This window comes from Lepisosteus platostomus, chromosome 15, assembly GCF_059453375.1.
Source record: "Lepisosteus platostomus isolate fLepPlt1 chromosome 15, fLepPlt1.hap1, whole genome shotgun sequence".
In the NCBI taxonomy this organism is placed as follows: Eukaryota; Metazoa; Chordata; class Actinopteri; order Semionotiformes; family Lepisosteidae; genus Lepisosteus; species Lepisosteus platostomus.
This window is the reverse complement of record NC_142625.1, coordinates 24,523,321-24,536,780: the sequence shown is the minus strand read 5'-3', so window position 1 is coordinate 24,536,780 and position 13,460 is coordinate 24,523,321.

Genomic DNA, 13,460 nt, shown 5'->3' with positions numbered 1-13,460 from the left:
CGCGTGATGTGTAAAATAACGTGCAAGTAAAATAGTCAATTACAGAAGATATTTGCGTATTTAACATAACGTCTATTTCTTTCAAAATTACGTCCATAGCGCTGAGTCGTATTTAGCGCCCCAAAGTGCAGTTCGTTGCGGTTCTTTGAATAACCACTAGGTGGCAGACATGGCGTATACAATGGACGTTTTGGACCGAATACAGTGGGGTTTATCGCTACAGAGCTCCCATTTTAACAGGACCGACCATTTGCTAAATACCTGACGCTTTGGCTACTGGCGTTTATTCCGTCATCGGTATTTGTCCAGCATGACTTTTTTAATGGGGAAAAAAAACGTAAATGGTGTAAAAAGAAGAACACGGAGTTGGACAGAAAAGGGATTCGGCACGGGAAGACCGACACGGCACGAGATACCGCCCTTGCAGAAAAGAAGTAGTTGGGGGAGCCGCGTCAGCACGCGTGGGCTGCAAAGGAACGAGTAAGGGGTTTCTTCCCTGCTGGGAAGAGACGAAAGGAAACGCAACGTTTCGGCTGGGGAGCCTTCTTCGGGTGTGATGGCGGAAAATAGGGCAGTCTAGTCGGAGCTCCGATGGGTGGGTTACGAGGGAGCGAAGGCCGGAGCAGTATCGGTTTGGGGAGCAGGTAGCGATGCGCAGATGCCTGCAGGAACAATGCAGGGCCGGGGCTGTTCTGCACGGACTCCCGGGCTGTGAAGCTTGTCGAACCGTTCCCATCACGGTTTCGTGTTTTGCAATTGGCCAGTTGCACACTAGGCGGCAGCAGGTGTCTCAGTCTTGCCAGGAACAGCCCAAACGGAGACTTGCATGTCCCCCCTACATTACCTGTTCTAAAGGACTGGGGAGACCTGTACATTATTGATCAGTTAAGAAAGAAATTAAGGAAATCCAAATCCCTCAAAAGCTGAAAACGTCTCTTCCATATGAATCCTAAGACCGTACATTTTTATAGTCAACTAAACAGTTCAATTAAGTATCATTTAGCAATTAGACATCAGTATTTTTAACAAATCTGAAAATCCGGTTTAGAGACCCCTCTCTAACTGCAAACACCCGTATGTCCCAGAGGTACAGGGTCTCGAAAGCCCTTCTCCAAACACAGATGTGTGTATCTGGAGAAGGGGGGCTGTGTATATAAGAACCTGGGCTGCCATCAGCAGTGTAGCAGTTCCCCATCGCTGTGCCATGCTCTCCCTCCGTACTGGGCCACGCTGCTGCTGTCATCATGACAAAGAGTTGGCCAAAGCTGTCCTCGCCTGAGCTGCAGACAGGGCCCAGCTGAGCTCTCTGCTGAAGCCGAGCAGAGCACAGTCCTGCCGCAGAGCGTGCTACGCGGGGAGGGGGGGGGTTCAGTGTGAGGCAGGTCGGGACAAGTCCCCTAACATCCCCCCCCCTCCCTATCCCAGGAAAATTCCACAAACAATACAAAAAAAAAAAAGAAAAAAACCCTCATCCCCGGGCCTGTTTCACAACCCTCTCTGTACGGAGCGCCGGAGGTGAGATTAAGAAGAGCTGGCCTGCGTCTCGTCGTCTGTGGAAGACTGAAACACCACAGCAGGCCGTCTGCTCCACGCTTCGGACTTTCACTCCTGGCGCTGTGTCCAACCCAGGCTGCGAGACAAGACTGCTCCTGTCTTCTTCAGTGCTTCAGAAGACTGAAATCGAAACGTGCGGCAGGAAAAACGAGGGTTGCGTGCATCGTGGGGTGGTGTGAGTACCACAGCAGGAAGCAAAAACCCACTCTTTGTAGCCTGCATTCCTTCCACCTCAATATTTCCCCCTGATCAATTGTCTTGAGCCTCGCAGGGGGATTTTTTTTTGTTTCCTCCTTCTTTCTTTTGTGATGAATTCAAATATTCACTTTGCATATCGTTACGGTGTGAAGACAGTGAATCATCCATTTTCAACACGGCGCGAAGCCTAAATGTTTCTCTAAGTACACCCTGATGCCTGAGTGCCAGCGCTCGCACACAGAGAGTCTCCAGGTGGCACAGACTGGCCCCTCTCCCTCAGAGGGCACACATCTGGAGCCCTGGAGGGCTGGCAGGTGGCCAGAGTTCCCAAGCCTCTGTAAACCATCAGCAGTTTAACACCCGTACGAAAATAAACAAAATCCGCATGATTGTGCACATTTTCTCTGGTTTTGAAGTGTTTTTGTTTCAAAGTGTTATAGAAAACCTGCTGGATTTCAACATTTAGAGACCAGTCCTAAGTTTCAAGCTTAGATCAAAGGTTTTGAGAGCAGCAGAGGAAGAAAGTCACCTCTCTAACACAGGGGTTCCCTGTCGTGCTCCTGGGGACCTCCACACTTCCACACAATAAAAAAAGCCCAACCCTTAACAGGCCTAATAATAAGTTTAATTGGAGCTGGTTTCATTGTTTCCTAAACATGTGATAGGCGACCTTTTCACAATTATGTTCCTTCAGAAACCTAACAAACAAACTTGGTAAGGATCCAGTCCAGCAGCTTGTTGGTTCTGTTAAGGAGTCGCTGAAATAAAGAGCTCAGCTGCACTGCACCAGGGCTGAGATCCCCTGCTCTAACCTTAAGTCCAAGGCCCACTCCAGAGAGTAGCAGCTGCTCATGACCCCTGCTGTTGGCCGCTTGGCAGGAGAGCTTAGAGCGAAATGGACGTTTCAGTCCTAAAGGTCTCATTTCTAATTGACCCTCTTTCCTGCCCAAAGAAATATCACTGAGATCCTGTGAAACCCCCCAGCACTCGCGCCTCACGCAGTTGCACCAGCCAGGAAGGGCAGTACGAGGACCGGAGCTGAAGAGTTTTTAATTTTCCACAGGCTGCGGCTGTAATTAGTCACTGTTTAATCTGAGCTGCGCAGCACTTTGCTCTCTGGCAAGGAATGGAAGAGAAACGTTTTTTTCTGAAGTCGTTCCTTGGCGAGCTGTGCGCTGTGCTTGTCCCCCAGAACAGAGCCTCTTTCTATCCGGACACCACAGCGCTTCTTCGGGAGCAGCAGGATCTTCTTCCCGATGGGGGGCGGGGGAGGGCCGCAGGCTGAAAGTCGGGGACCAGACCGTGCTCATCTCTGCAGCGTCGCCCTGCTGGAGACCCAGGGGAGGAGGAGGGGGGGAGCGGGACAGAGGGTGAGGTGGGCGTTTGATTTGACATTAACAGCTGGGGTGATAATGGCGAGGGGGAAGAGACAGACACTCCTCGTCTCCCGGCGCGCCCCCCCCCGCCCCAGCTCGCCTGACGGCACGTGCCCGACCGAACAATTCAAACAGAACGAAGCTGAAACGGTCTTTCTTTCACACCGATTCCGGCACCCATTGTCCTCTTCGCCGGGCTGAGTGGTGCGTCCATTGAACTTGAAATTAGAATTGGAGATCGGCCGCACGGCTACCATTTGTCATGGGTTTTGTCTTTCGGGGGGTGGGGGATAGAAAATAGCTGTTGACTGGTAGCTGAAGTCAATCTGTTTCCCCAGTAGAGTTTCTCGCCGCCCTCCCTCCTACCCCAGCCAGCCCTCAATCCCCCGAAACACAGCCGTTATATCTGAGCTTTCAACAAAGTGCACAGGGACTCTGTATCGGAGAGAAATATGGCTTATCAACGTTTCGGGTGTACGTTGAGAGCAAGTTTGCCCACTGTATGTTGCAAAGTGTAAATGTAAGATATAGGCAAGAAATCTGAAGAAGCTACTTTTGTAAAGGATTATGGTTTTATATGAGTAAGTCCCCTTTCCAGATGTTGTAGGGAAGCAGTTAAAAAAAAAAAGCAAACAAGTTATGAGGCCATACAGTTGAAAGCACAGAATGTAGATCAGGGGAAGTTATGTTAAAATCATACAATGCACGAGTGAAGATCTCATTTAGAATATTGTGGATGAATTCGGCTGCTGTGTTGCAAAATAAGCTGTGCTGCTCTGCAATCATTCTAGAGAAGAGCAACCAGGTATATTCTCTGACTTAAAGAAGAGTCCTACACCGACAGGCTAAACAATTCTGAACTCAACTGAATCTTGAGCAGAGAAGACTAAGAGGGTAACGTGGTCCCAGTTTTCAAAATCCTCAAAGGTACTGAGAGACTCTACCTAGCGGGTAGATGGAAAAAGACACTCGATTCTTCAGAATCAGCAGTAAAGCATGAACCTGAGTACACCTACAGAACCTACCATGATTTCACCAGGCTTTGCTGTAATTCACTTTGTCTTTATCATGGTGTACCAAAGTAGAATTTAATAAGGGTGTATGTACAATTAGTTAGGATCAAGCATTTAGGATATGGTTTGCCATAATCCATCATGTTTAAGAGCATCCCAGAAGTGGGTTTTGCGTTAATGTGAAGCTTTCTCCTTTCTCGTAAAGAAGAACTTTAATAAAACAAACAAGTGACAAAGCATGAGACTCGGAGATAAAACGTCCAGCATGCCCAGACACGAATACCTCCTTCACGAGTCCTGTCTGACAGCTCTGCTTTGTGTTCAAACACTGCAGCAGCTACTGCCGCAGAACCTGAGAAGAGAGTTTTAAGTGTTGCCTGTTTTAATGCTCCAGGATATAAGGTATGACATTTTATTCTTATCTTCAATTCACTCCCCCCCCTGCCCCCACCACCACCATTTAATTTCTTACAACATTAACTTCTTCCCTCCTGGAATCTCAGAGAAGCGTGCTGTTCAATAGTCTCAAACACATAAACAAAAACATTTGCACAGGTTCTCAAACGCTGTTTGATCATTCTGTGGCCGGCACTGCAGTGCAGTGGTTTGCATTGCTGCCTTGCAGTGTTGGGGCCCTGGGTGTAATTCTGGACCAGGGGTGCATCTGTGTGTGTGCCCTGTTGCTCCAGCTCCCCTGCGACCCTGAACTGGATAATGAAACTGGATGAGCTGTTGATGATCTTGCAGAAAATGGGGACCAAAGTCTGCAGATACTGTATCTCATTCTTGAAGTCCCTTGCCTCCATTTTGTCTGGTTTTCCTTAGAATTATTACTGCTCATAGGATGAAAGAGCATTCAGAAAATGCAAAAAGGTCTTGTTGGTAAGTGAATCAAATCCAAGAGTGCAAATACGTCTGTCTGCGTTGTTCTTATAAAGATTCTCTTCTTTCACAAGATTTCATCTTGTGAAATCTTCTTATTTATTGTTGTAGTCTTCTTATTTATTGTTATTGTCATCCTGTAAAGCGCTTTGAGAAACCACCTTAAATATTCTATATTTATATATATATATAAAATGAAGTTTATTATTTATTGCTTAATGTATCATGTATATTTCCAGGTACAGTATATGCAGTCTACTTGTGCTGGAATTCACGTGTGGGGATGTGGGCATAATGATTCCAACTAAAACTGGGATCTTGAATACAGATAGTCAAATATTGGTAACAAGCTAATTACATTTTTTAATACCACAGACTGCAGGCTTCTGTGGAACAGATTACATTGAATTCTACAGGGTTTCAGACAATTTGTTTTTGTTAAAAATTACATCGCGAGTGAAACAACATGCTGATGTAGACAGATGTGTGTATTCCAAGTTGAGAGCCAAACTTGCAAAAGCTAAACACGCAATCTGTGAATGTCATTAAGTACACCTAGAATCTAACTGGGGGACCTTTGTGGTACTTTGGGTTTGTATTGGGTTTGTCTTTTTGAAGAGCTCCAGAGTGAAAATGTGCAATTTCCACTCAGGGCACAAGCACTGGGAAATGAGCGTGCCGGTGGTAATTTAATCAACACCCCCACACACAAGCACCCCCCACTGACGCCCCAGAGGCAGGGCTTCATTGTTCCTGCCAGGACTTGGCAAAACCTCTTTCACTGCAGCCTGTCCTGTGAATCACCAGCTCCTTGTCAGAGGCCATTGTTGCTGAAGAGATTAGACCTGTCTTTAATTACCTTCATAATGAGTCCACAAGATGGCTCTGTAAAATCTGACTGTATCATTGAAAGCGAAGTGACAGAACTGATCATTAATCAATCAAGTATAAACAAAGCCAAGCATTAACCTCCTAGCTATTGTCCTAACAAGTTACTTATGTAAACATCAGTAGTTCGGTTATATTGCATTTGCTGAGCTGAAGTGTTTTCTGATCGTAACTGTTAAGCATGTGAGGGGTTGCATTGATCATTAAACAGTCTTCAGCTACAGGTTTTAATATACTGTATACATAAAACATAGGTGGGTCAGAAGCCTTTAATCAAAATAAGGAGTGTGAACAGTTAATATAATAATATTAGTTTATATGCAATCTGAATTTTGACTAGATTATTAATGACAGATTTTACTAAGCGTGTGCTTTATCTAGATCAGCAGTTCAACCCTGGTCCAGGAATAACTCTGTCTTGTCTGCCTGTTTCCATTCCAGCTGAGCTGTAAATCTCCAGTGCTAATTGCTGACTTGCTTGATAGCTTGCTGAAACTTTGATTAAAGTTTCTTCGCTCAGCCCTGAGTATTTGAAAACTTCACTTCAAGGGTCTTGTTTCCGACTGCTTCAGCACACAGAGCTTCATGCAGCCTCTGACTAAACAGCTCTTACTGACTGCTCAATTGATTCATCACTAATCAGCTAATCGATTGAAGAGACGGGAAAGAATGACAGTCATACAGAGGTCCAGTTGATTACATTTCAGGCAATACATCTGAAATGAAGGCACTTCTGAAACTCTTTGAATTGTCTAACAGTTCCATTTTTTTCAGTCCAGTGCTCCTGTGAGAAAAGTGTCTCTGGGAGTCTTTCTGGAGTTAGTTTTCCTGGGCCTGCAGGGTTGTGCATTGCTCTTAGATGTACTGAGCAAATGTACATATACTGCATGTCCCAAACAGAAATCAATTAACCTGTGATCAAGAATTCAACTGGAGTAAAAACCGAAAGGCACAGAGAACACAGGTCTGAGAACCACTTGACTACAACTAAAAATAAAATTACTGCAGTAAAATATTTTATATTTGCATGCAGAACTTTATTCAGTCGGCCTGCTAATACTAACTAAATAATCATTATCTCCACCATCGAAATGTTAATTATTACAGAATAGCTCATCAAGAGCTTGATTCGATTATTTAAATATTATGCAGATCCCAGCTATCTAGGCCAGTCTTGTTTCCAGGGGAGACAATCTAATTATGACACAGTGCTGTCTCCTGCATGCTGGTGCCACAGGTCTCAGTCCGTCAGTCATATCTCCCCAGAAGTAAGTGCTCTGTAAACTCCAGGCAGTGATCAGTGAAACTGATACAGCCCGCTTGAGGGGTCCAGGATAGCACGCTGAGCTCAAATATCTGTGCTGCAGGGCACCCCCGGTGTGTGAGAGTTATCACAATGATCTCACAAAGAAAATGGGGCCCCTAGTAATATTGTCAATAATATTCAGGGGACCGGTCTCCCCTCGTAGTTCCAAATATGCCTGCAGTTAGTACATAAAACACATTTATTGATGCATGAAATGTAAAAACCTCCATAAAATCCACCTATCTTTAGGACTAGTTTGAATGACCCAGTAGTTTAGTGGTAAATTAACATACATTAAGTGTTGTAGTCACATACATATGCATTGACACCCCCTTCTTCAACAGCATTACTTACTAATGAATTGCACTAAGTAAATTATTGAATAGCATTGTTAGAGATGCATGATCTCAATGCATACGTCTCTGACTGCTTGTGTAAATAAATAAGCAAAGGCTGTGATATGTTTTGGCACTATTCTTCATTCTTGGGAAAGATACCAGGCTGGCTTATCTTGATGACTGGCATTTGAATATTTCAGGTTTTTCTCAGTTCTCACGGACATGAATATGCAGGCTGTTTAAACCACAGCAATGTCTTGTACGGATTACACAACCACAATGGAGGCCTCATTCTTGGCTTTCAGCAGAGGGCAGGCTGGTGTTCCACGCCAGCAGTGTGAGCTAGCGTCAGCCAGAGCAGGCTTGGTGAGCCCTCCCGGTGAGAGCAGGCTGCGCACAGCACAGGCCCTGCAGCTGCTGCAGGGGTGTCCCCAGGTGAGGTGCCCCAGAATAGGAGCACATATTCAGACTGGTTGATCAACACAGCCCCATTCATCTTCTTTTCCAGGTGGCCAGTAAACTGGAGGCTGACTCACATTGTCGGCTGACCAAGGAGCTACGGGACTTTTCTGCTACGTGTTATCCCTAGTGTAATAATGAGAATTCTGTCTATTTTTAAATCATCTAATAATTTGTGATTGACCTGGGCCTTGTGTAAGAATAGAATGAAAGATACTGTACAAGATACTTTAACCACTGCATTCCCCATGCTTTGACCTTCTAGATATGAGGGTTAAGCTCAAAAGCCTAATTTTCATAAATAGTAGACTGAGGTCAAAGAAGAAAAAGTCTCATCTTCTCAGGAGAGTGAACCAGTTTGACATGACTTAAGGGTTCCACAGCTCTTTGGATGTAGTGATGCTATTTTTGAAGATTATAACAAAAGGGGAAGACAGCAGAGGATGCTTTTCCCCTGAGCTGCACAGAGCTGAGAAAGTACGGTTTAACATGTTCTTTCCGACGGTTCAGGTAGTCATAGAGTTTTAGTCAAAACTGGTTACTTGTTACGGATGGTTTGTAGCTGGTTCATTCTCCTGAGAAGATGAGGCTCAACCATCTTATCTATAGAGTCAAAGTCAGGAGACACGGCGCAGTATTTTCCCACTGTTCACAGTATCTGGTGTTTGCACCACCATCGGTTTATTTAAGCAAGAGGATTGCTCTTGGGTTTTTCCTTGGACAAGATTAGGAGAGCAAACAATAAATCTGATAAAAGGTACTGTAAACTCGTTGAAGGGCAGTGCCTTAACTTCAGTGGCTGTACAAAGCCTCAGAATGTGTCTAGAAGTTCCTGGAGGTCACCTTGATGACCACTCGGTGTTCAGAGACTGAACACAGAAGCAAAACACTCTCTGCCATATTATGTTGGGGAAAGTCAGTTTTGACCATGTTGTCAGTCTTCAGGAAGGCTGATATTACCCACATGTGGAATCAGAAAAAGTGTCTGGGAGGCAAACGTTTGGGGGTTTTAAAATATCTGTGGCACTAGGCAGGCTCTCGAGCGTTTTTTGTGAGCCCAGGTTGTACACCACGATTTAAGTATCGCGGGTTCAAGCCTGGGATACACCACTTCCCAGAATGGAGGCGCAGAACCGGCTGAGTGCTGCTGAGGCTGGGCTGAGATTCATCTGTTTCTGCAGGGCTTCCCTCTGCTTCAGTCAACAATCCCTGTGATTCCTAGGGGCTTTCAGGCCCGTGGTGCTGTAGGTGAGGGATGCCTGACCATTTCTTAACATGAGTGAAGGCGGGCGCAGAAGAATGCTTGGCCAGTATGAATACAGTCAGATGAGCACAGTTAATCTCTTTGAAAAGATGGTGCCTTTAACCTCTGATGAGTTCAATGACAAGAGGTCTGGTAGAGTCTGCATACACTTCCTAATTCTTCCTGTGTGTGGCTGCAGGGTTTGTAGTTTTCCTGCCGATGCTTATTCCAAAGTATGTTTTTTATATACAGCAAAAATACATGGAAATTGTTAGAAATCTGGCATCATCAGGATACAATATGTCCAACTACTATTTGAGGCTACCCTCGTGAATCAGGCGCTTTCGGGAGATGCATAAAAAGAAAAGATTTCCATTCGCCAAACAGCAACTAATTCGCTCCCACATCCGAGGTATGTCATGAAACAACACAAGCTGAATCTTTGGACAACAGCCCAACAAGACTGGAAGTGTCTTCCTGAGGCTGTCCAAGCAAAAGGATGGTTTGCCAAATATATGAATACATCTGAACATCATGCAATCAGAAGAACATGCAACTCTTTTTCACATGTTGTCTGTTCATCTACAATATGTAGACTGTTATCAAACGTTTTCAGGTTTATCGAATGGAGAAACACTAAAACCACACATGGGCACACTCAGATTTATGCGTACATTTGCAGGCTTTTGTATGCAACTGTGTGTGAGCCGTGCCTACTGCATATTAAATGGATTTGCTGAATAAAAAATTCACAGCACAAAGGGAAGTGTGCCGCATTCACCGGCCCCAGCTTAGGGATGAGGGATGAGGCCCGATTACGACTCTCCCCTTTGTGGAAGCTCTGTTCTAAGCAGGGGTGATCACCATTTTAATGAGCGTACGCCGCGAGCCTCCTCACACAGCGCGTGGAAGGTGTCACCGCGGGGAAGTGACTTCGCTGAATGGAGCCTGGACCCAGCAGAAAGGCCCAGTGCACACGCACCTGCCCTCTGACCCCAGGCGTCTAGCCGGCCCCTTCCCCTGCTTTCACGGGACGCCCAAGCCGCTGCTTGGTCGGGGAGCGGGGCTGGCAGCTGGCAGCCTCGGGTGGAGGAGGAGGCTGTTGAAAAGGGGGGAGGGCGGGCGAGGGTGTGTGTGTGTGTGTGTGTGTGTGTTAAGACCTGAGCTAGATGCCGCCAGGAGAGAGAGAGAGAGATAACATAAACTGGAATGCTACAGAACCCGAAACAGACAATACACACTAGCTGAACATTTGACCACAATAAAAAACAACAAACAGAAACAGACCCTGACGAAGTACAGGCTCAGTGACCACAGCCTGGCCATAGAAACTGGGCGACAGAGGCAGACCTGGCTGCCCAGAGAGGACAGGCTGTGCTCCCACTGCCAGCGGGGAGAAATAGAGACAGAGGCGCACTTCCTACTGCACTGTGACAGATACTCTGGGATTAGAGGAACATTCTTCCCGAAATTCAGAAATCTAATCCCAGAGTTCCCACACCTGCCAGAACCACAATGGGTCCCAGTCCTACTGGGAGAGGGAGGAGGGAACTCACAGTTCAGCCCAGTATGTGATCTCCTGTCACAGCCTGCGGAACAGTGAGTCTGTCTCCCAATAATGCTCCAGCCGCCTACAGTATATGTCAATATTTTATGATATGTCTTTGTTGTAAATGTCTGTAATATGTCTGTAGATTTTATTTTACTTCTGTTTTTTGTTTTGTTTAATGTAAATATCATTACTTTCATTTGCTTTGGCAACACCTTGAATTGAATTGAGAGAGAGGCTCCACCTTATCAAAATCACTTGTCAAAGCACTGCGGACAATGGGCCTTCCCTCTCAGCCTGTCAGCGCTCCATTGAAGAAGCTGTAAATCTCCATCTGTCCGCCCTGGAGCCCCAGTCGCTGGTCATCAGCCGCGGCAGCCTAGACCTTGACCTGCCGTGACCCCGAGAGCGTGCCTCCTGCGCCCTGGCTGACAAAGCTGCAGGCTGCGCGGCCCTCCTCTCCCTCTCCGCTCTGAATGTAACAAAGCTGTTTAATTTTGCATGAGCCGCTGGGCGGAACATATGCTGGGCCCATGCTGCAGTTGCACAGGGACACTGGCCTGGCCAAACACGTGGGGCTAGCAAAACTACCCTTCTCCTCTTGTTTATGACCCTCTCCAGCTATAAATCATGGTAGAAACACGGAGATGGAGAGTGTAGTTGCTTTTAGATTGTCGTTAAGTGGGCCACTAATCTTCACCTCCCAGAGACTTCCCTCCCCGCCTGGCAGAGTTCGCCTCTGCGCCAGTCATTAGGTTTATGTCCTTATTTTCTGCTCTGCCGTTAGTCAGTGCTCATGGGCCCTTTTGAAAGATGATTGCGACCGAAGTTTCAAGTCATTTAAATAAATGATGATCTGAAAGCTTTTTTTAGGCCCCAAACTTTTTCATTACCGGGTTTTTTTTTACAATATCAGAGAGTTTTATATCGGACTGCTTTCTATCAATGAGGTGGCTGTAGCAAGATCTTTATGACAAATGATCCGTCGTGAAACTGACCGAAGTGGGGGCCAGGAATGACATCCTAAACTCAGAGCCAAACCGCATGGCAGATCCTGAGCACTTTCACTTTTCTGCTCTGTGTGATCAGACGAATATCTGCACAAGGCAGCCTGTGCTTTGCTTATTGTCTTGTACATTTGTTTTTAGTTCCCAGTGGATACTGCTGTGACTGAAGACACTGTAAGAGAAATGCGGCAAAGAGCAGGAACCCTCCTGAAGATCATGCAGGTGAACAACGGTGCCGCGCTTGACGAAGGAGATGCTCTGGAGGTTCTTATTTCTTTTCCAGTCGGTGGGATGGTCCCTACTGTCAATGGGGGCGACTGGCAGGGAGTTAGAAAAACAGCAGGAGCTCAAATCAGGAGGACAGCCAAAGGCCACGTACAGTGCAGGCTGGTACAGGTTTGGAAAACAATTCTGTGAGCAAGAAGTGATAAAGTCATAAACTGCTTTAGTCCCTCAGATCACAAGCACAGAAGTGAGGTGTCACATGACGACTGAAAAGGGCCTCGTTTTTGTCCCTGCTTGGGGCCTGTGAAGCAGAAAACAGACTAATAGGTTTTACAGCTATAAATATATCAGTGGTCAGGGAGCCAAACGCATTCTTTATCTGTGACAAGATGGACTGACTGCCCGTGTGTTGAGCTGGGTGTGAGACAAGTCCAGGTTTGCAGTGAATTCAAGGAAATGAGCCATAAAAATAGCACTGTTTGGGTGAGATGCGTGACCAGATATGAACGCACTCTTCCCGATATAGACTCTAGGAATCCGGTAAACACAGAAGGTGTTTTCACTGTTCTTGCTTTGTTTAAGGATGAGAACCCGAGGCAGGGAGGCTTCAAAGGAAACGTGGTGTGACGCAGAGCGAGAAAGACCCCTCTGGCCGCAGAAGTCACTAGAAGAAGAGGGAGAGTGGGGCTGTCCTCTAGCTGGGCTACCGGAGCAATGATCCAGGAATGCAGATGTCCTCAGCTCCTACACAGGCACGTGCCAGCCCTGTGTGAAGGATCACTTTGACTTCGCTCTGCCCCGTGCGTCACACAAACAGACTCCTCCAGTCCTTCTGTTTCTCTCATAGTTTACGGGCGCTGTAATCTACGGGAGTTTTAATGTGCTGTACTCTGGCTGGAGAGGCCCTCCTTGTCGAGCTCCAGCCCCGACGCGAACCTCTAAGGGAGCCCCATTGTGCTAAAGGAGGACTCCTCTCACCCCTCACCCCCACCCTCCTTCCAGGGAAATAGAATCCCTCAGGCTGCACTGCTCCGCAAGTCGGATCCACAGCCAGGTGGTCACTGATGGAAAATCTCATCAGTGACGGCTGGAGCCCCCCGCGCAGGGGGTCTTTGACACTGGAACACATGCAGCGCTCTTGTAGTGTTCGCTCCAATTAAGGCACGTGCTCCGAATCCTGTGCAAATGTTAAAGCGCGGCACTCAGCTGATGGGAGGTCATTCAGGCTCAAATACGCCTGTGTATTTTTTTTGGGGGGGGAGGGGGTAGGAGGGGGAGGGACTGTATTCCGAATGACAACAAGGGATGTTCTTTTCCGTAGCAAGTCGGCCTGTCTTTAACAGAACTGATATGTAAGCAAAGTCCACTAAGCGTAACAAGAGCTGTAGTAAGAGTTCCTTTAACTAAATGATGATAAAAAAC